At 37.3% G+C, this 6,882-nt stretch overlaps 1 non-coding gene across 1 annotated transcript; it reads right to left on the minus strand.

Moving 5' to 3' along the window:
• Positions 1–4,433: 4,433 nt before the first annotated feature.
• Trnak-cuu lies at positions 4,434–4,506 on the minus strand. Its single transcript has one exon. It is a non-coding gene; the product is annotated as a tRNA-Lys (tRNA).
• Positions 4,507–6,882: the final 2,376 nt, after the last annotated feature.

Consider the following 6,882-nt stretch of genomic DNA (forward strand, 5'->3'; position numbering starts at 1 on the left):
TCCACCTCAAATCAATACAAATATATAATAATAATAACAATAATAATAATAATAATAATAATAATAAGTGAAAAAATGGCCTCCTTCACAATGCTGAACTAACTTTTTTGTAAAATGAGATGTCATGTAGTGCTAAGTTTTAAAATGATTCAGTTTGCTTCAAGATCATTAAGCTACAGAATCATTTATTAAGCAATTAATATGAGAAACCTACAATATGAGGAACTCTAGATAAATGAGATTTTTCTAATTCTACTTGAAATATATAAAATCATTAAATATACAGAATAAAATTAATTCAGAAATAACAAGCTTCTTAAGAGACAGTGTACCATTGTTATATGACCCCATGCATATTTCTAATTCTTCAGAAGACTTCTAAAGTTGGTTGCAAAGAAAGAATAAATCCTCTACAGTTCTGGAAAGAAATCCAAGACAACTTCTCCATTTGGCTTCATTTCACATATAGAAGATAAATAAGTAACAGAGTAAATAAATGGCAGCTAGTGTGACAACAACAAAATCAATAGTCCACATTCAAATATTCAAATATTTGATAGATAAGGAAACAGAATCATGAGTTAGGGACTGTCACCACATTTTCATAAAAGTTTCCTTGATGTTCTTGTATGATCTTAAAAATCATGTGTTTGAGAAAACATGCCACCCATACATGTGCTTCCATCTTAAAACAACATTATGTTTCATGTTTAGAGTACTATGCCATGTGTTGTAAAGTTTGAAACTTCTTTCAAGACTTCCTGGATATGTTAAATGAAACTTGCTTTCATAAAGAACAGCAGCGATATTTCCTCCCTCAGGCATGAGAATGGAAAGAAAGGATGATCTCAAAGAAAAATTACAATCACATTATCCTTGGAGACCCTAGGGATAAAGCTGACTGAAACAGAAAAGAAATCTTTTGTCTGGTGAAAATAATAAATCTTTAATCAGTTTGAAGGGGGAACAGTAGTTATCAGCATGTCAGACTTACAGGATCCTGTCAAAGGCTGTATCACTCAAAACTAATGTGGAACTGGGACAAAATGACAGCAGTTGACAGAAATATAATCTCAGAAGAAGTGTACCCTTAAAGCTCCAATTACGTACAACAGCAGGTAAACAAAGGTGAGTTGTTATGAAGCAGGTGTGCCCTGTTGGTCTAACATTAACTTTATCTGAGATATTTAAGAAAATTAATGAGTCTCTGAAATAACAGTAATACTCTTTTTTACATCAAATTACATTTGCTGACAGCTTTATATTCAGCAAATACTTGAAGTAATGGACACATTTCAGTTAAGCTGTGTGATGTAATTGTTGAAATAATGGAAAATTTAAACCACAAGAAGGTAAGAATGTAATATTTACTCTAATCAAACATGTTGTTTGATAGTTGCTAAGTTGCTACATGTGATGTAAAGGTTTTGTTGGGACAACTACTACTTTATGTGGGGACAATTATTCTATGTCAATACCATTGTCTTTAGTGAAAGTAGAATTTAATGACAGTGAATGAATATCTTTGCTACATGCATTGACTTAGTGAGGGTTCTTTGTGCATTAAATGTTCTTTCAAAATTATAAATTTGTCAAATGAAATAAGCACTCACAGGTTATTTAGGTCGTGTAGATTATTTACTTGGTTTCTGTTTCTGTGAGGTAAAAGAATTATAAAGAAGCATATGCACATTATCTTTAATAATGTGTTTAAAAACCTGAGTTTATCTTGAGTATTCTACAGAACCCACACTAGCTATTCAAATTAACAAACATAGAGAAAAAAACATTAATAACAAGAGTCATAAACTAAAATGTAATTCATGAAAGAACATATTCTAATTTGAAAAGGGGTTATATGTTTGTGAAAATTAAAAATGTATATGCACAACATTAAAAATAGGAAAGAACAAATTATTAAGTCGTACACATATAACAGACAGTATCTTTTATATTGATTAGATGCTGACAAAGTGATTTGAAAACAAAAGAAAAGCACACACAAATGAAAGGCCTTTTTAAACTCTAAGATAACCTGCCTAAGTTTATGAAGCTCTCCTTAAGGAAAGAAGATTTTGAGAGAATGAACGTACTGATAAAAGATACATTGAGCAGCAACCAGCCCCAATGGCCCACTTAACTCACAGCAGTACAAGGATTGTGAGTTTTATTCAAAACAGCTCCATCTGAGTACATACTTCTTTTAGCAGCACTTAATGTTTACATAAAATTTTGTAACAAGGAGTCATTAAAAGCTATATTGAGCTCAGTTTTCTCTTCAACTATCACTCATTTTATTAATAACAAGTAAATAAAGGAGAAGAAATCTACATTGACATGACGTAGACTTTACCCATTTTAGGAGAGATTGCGGATAGCTGAATGTTGTCCTTCATGCTTGTATTCTCATCTTTCAATGAAGTGAAAGCAGGAGGAGAGTTAGTATAAAGTCAACCTAGGCTACATGAGCTTGATCTCACCATGATGGTGGTGCAGTGAAGACATAACATGAAAGTGCTTTAAGTTACACAACAGAGTACTACTCAGCAGTAAAAAAAACAATGACATCATGAAAGTTGCAGGCAAATAGATAGAACTAGAAAATATCATACTGAGTGAGATAACTCAGGCTCAGAAGTATTTGTCTTATACTCATGGTATGTACTCACTCATAAGTGGATACTAGATGTAAAGCAAAGGATAACCAAACCTTACAGCCCACAGCTCCAGAGAAGCTAGCTAATAAGGAGGATCCAAAGAGAGATGCATGGATCGCCCTGGGAAGGAGAAAAATATGAGATCTCAAAGAGTAAACTGGGAATGAGGGGTGAGTGATGGAGGGTAGAGATTGCGGACAAGAATCTAAGGGGACAGGATGATCCAGCTGGAACAGAGATGGAACAGGAAAGCAATAAAATAGATACCATGATAGATGGAGACATCCTAGAAATAAGGAGAAACATGGTGCTAGGAAAGTTCCCAGGAATCTACAAGGAGCTTAGACTACCAGCCATAGTGGAGAGAGTGCCTGAACTAGCTTTACCCTCATAATCAGATCAGTGAATACCCTAACTGTCATCACAGAGCTTTTTCCCAGTAACTTATGGAAGCAGATGCAGAGATCCACAGTCAAACACCAGGCTGAGCTCCAGGAGCTCAGACAAAGAGAGAAAAGGATTCTATGAGCAAGGGATAGCAAGCTCATGATGGGAAAACTTACAGAGACAACTGAACCAAACTAATGTGAACTCATGAACTTTAGATCAACACCTGTGGAGCCTTCATGGGACTGAACTAGGCCCTCTCCATAAGCAAGACAGTTGTGTAGCTTGATTTATTTAAGGTGGCCCCTGGCAGCAGGATCAGGATCAGGATCCACTCCTGGTGCATGAACAGGCTTTTTGGAGCCCATTACCTGTTGTGGAACACCTCAAAAAGCCTTGATGCAATGGGAGGGGCTTCTACCTGCTTCTAGTTGACTCTGCTAACTCCTCATGGGAAGCCTTATCTTCTTGTAGGAGGGAATGGGAGGTGGGTTGTGAGGGAGGTTGGAGGTGTGGGAGAAGAGAAGAGAGGGATCTGTGATTGATATGTAAGATGAATAAAAAATTCTTAAAAAAGAAAGTAAAATAAAATTACAGAATGCAAACTATGCCATCTGAACAAGCACTGAATCAAAACAATATTATAGATAGATAGTATAATTACAGCAAAATTTCTTTGATCAATGAATAAATTATTTCAAGGCAATCAAGTAGGGTAATTATCAAAAATTTAAGCAAAAATGTAGTAGCTGATATATAGATTTACTAAATATCAAATGTATTAAGATGACAGAGTTAATTTTGAAGTTGACCCATGTTAAATATTACATTATAGCTCTAACAGTAACAGGGTGGATGAGCAAATGGCCTATCTGCTTCATGCATAGGTTTTTCTCATCTGAGGAATTTCCTCTGTCCATCACTATCTTCCTAAAGGAAGCACAATTATACCTAAACCTAACCTTTGTTGTAATGAATCAATAAGAAAAGAATGTGAGCCCTCTACCCCCACCCATCTCTTTCCCAGTTGTAGGCCAGCAGGGAAGACTTCTGCCTACAGGACTCCCCACCAACACCCACTGTAGTGGATAGCCAACCCAGCATTGGCCTGGAAGTTCCAACCCCCATTGAGGCTTCAGTAATGATCACGCCCACAAGTCAGGGCAGAGGAGGGAGCCGAAGACCAAGGATCAGGAGGAGGTCGCTCTCTGGGTTCGGGGACGCTGGACGCTGGAGGTAGACTGAGCAGAGTTCTCCAGAGAACACCGCCGGACTGTGCTATACCTTTGCCAGACCCTGCAACCTACCCCTTCATTTGTAAGTTACCCCACAAAATAAACCTCCCTTTTAACTACGTGGAGTGGCCTTAATAATTTCACCAATATCTGGCGCCCAATGTGGGGCACGAACCCACGACCCTGAGATTAAGAGTCTCATGCTCTACCGACTGAGCTAGCTGGGCTTAATAATTTCACCAATAACCCCCCATGGGATGCACCCTACAGTCTACAAGACTTAGTCCTTCCCCCAAAACCCACCCATTCCCATGCTGCTTCAGCAGCTCCCTGAGATACAGAATCTGCCAGATCTGATTGTACCAAGAGGTGAGTGTCTCTTCTTTCAGCCCTGTCTCTAGGACCTAGGCTGTGGGGAACAATCCATTTTCCCCCAAGCCCCCCAGTTGCAGACCAGCAGGGAAACCTACTGCTGGTAGGCCTTCCCACTGACAACACCCATTGGACATAATTTACAAGCCCACTCACTCCCCAAAAACCACCTATCCCCCTACATACAACCTTAGAAGCTCCCTGAGACACAGATTTTGGCATCTCCAATTGGACCAAGAGCTCTAAATGGACCAAGTGTGCCAATTGGTCCAAGAGTGGCTCCCTGAGAAACAGACACAGCCAGCATGGATTGGATCAAGAGTATTTTCCCCAGATACAGACACCTCTTGCACCAATTGGAAGAAGAGATGGGTAGACACCAGTGCAAAAATACATACAACATAAAGAACTATATATCACCATCAAAACCTAACAGTTCTTCAACAGCAAGACCTTAACATCACAACATAAAAGAAGAAGAAGGAGGAGGAGGAGCAGGAGGAGAAGCCAGAGGAGGAGGAGGAGAAGCAGAAGCAGGAGGAGGAGGAGAAGGAAGAGGAAGAGAAGGAGGAGGAGGAGGAGGAGGAGGAGGAGGAGGAGGAGGAGGAGGAGGAGGAGGAGGAGGAGGAGAAGAAGAAGAAGAAGAAGAAGAAGAAGAAGAAGAAGAAGAAGAAGAAGAAGAAGAAGAAGAAAGAGACCTTAAAAATAACTTTATGAAGATGATAGAGGGCATTAAAGAGAAAATTTTTAAAAAAATTCCCTTAAAGAAACTGAGGAAAAGATAAACAAAAATTTGGAAGAAATCAATAAGTCCTGTTGCATGAATCTTAAATAAAATAAAAATAAAATCAAACCTGAGAGCCAGGTATTGGGATGGATGCTGGAAGATCAGAGAAGCAGAACAAGCCACAGCTACCTCACCTCTCCAGTTACTCAGCTGATGCTGTTTCCTTCAGACTGGAAGCCTCTGTGTCCTTATCCAAATTGAACTCAGCTGAACTGCTGCTCAAAAGCCTAAAAGCTTAACCAACCAAATGCCCATAATCCTATGGAAAATGAATAATGCTCAACTGAATCACCAATGGGTGAAGAAGTAAAGAAAGAAATTTAAAAACTTCCTAGAATTCAATAAAAATTAATATACAACATACCAAAACTTATGTGATGCTAGGAAAGCAGTGCTAAGAGGAAAATTCATAGCACTAAATGCCTAAATAAAGAAGTTGGAGAAATCTCACACTAGTGACTAACAGCATACCTAAAGGTACAAGAGCAAAAAGAGGCAAACTCACCTAGGAGAAGTAGGTACCAGGAAATAATCAAATTCTGGGCTGAAATCAATAAAATAGGAACAAAGAAAATAATACAAAGAATCAATGAAACAAAGAGTTGGTTCTTTGAGAAAATCAACAAGATAGACAAGTCCTTATCCAAACTAACCAAAAGGCAGAGAAAGAATATTCAAATTAACAAAAACAGAAACAAAAAGGGAGACATAACAAAAAACAATAAGCAAATCCAGAGAATCATTAGATCATTCTTCAAAAACCTGTACTCCACAAAATTGGAAAATTTAAAAGAAGTGGACAATTTTTAGGATAGGCACCACATACCAAAATTATATCAAGACCAGATAAACAATTTAAATTGACCTTTAACACCAAAGGAAATAGAAACAATCATTAAAACTGTCCCAACCAAAAAAAAAAAAAAAAAAAAAAAAGAGTCTGGAACCAGATGGTTTCAGCCCAGAATTCTACCACAATCTCAAAGAAGAGCTAATACCAATACTCTTTAAATTGTTCTACACAATAGAAACAGAAAGAAGATTGCCAAACTTTTTATGGAGCTACCGTTATCCTGATACCCAAGCCATACAAAGACAGAGAAAAGCTAATTACAGACCAATCTCCCTCATGAATATTGATGCAAAAATACTTCATAAAATACTGTCAAACTGAATCTAAGAACACATTAAAAAAAATCATCCACCATGATCAAATTGACTTTATCCCAGAAATGCATGGATGGTTCAACATATGAAAATCTGTCAAAGCAATACATCATATAAACAAACTGAAAGAATAAAACCCACATAATCATCTCATTAGATGCTGAAAAATACTTCAATAAAATCCAACAACTTTCATGATAAAGATCTTGGAGAGTTCAGGAATACAAGGAATATACCTAAACATCATAAAGGCAATTTATAGCAAACTGATAGCCAA

The sequence above is a fragment of the Onychomys torridus genome, chromosome 13, assembly GCF_903995425.1.
Source record: "Onychomys torridus chromosome 13, mOncTor1.1, whole genome shotgun sequence".
NCBI classification, from domain to species: Eukaryota; Metazoa; Chordata; class Mammalia; order Rodentia; family Cricetidae; genus Onychomys; species Onychomys torridus.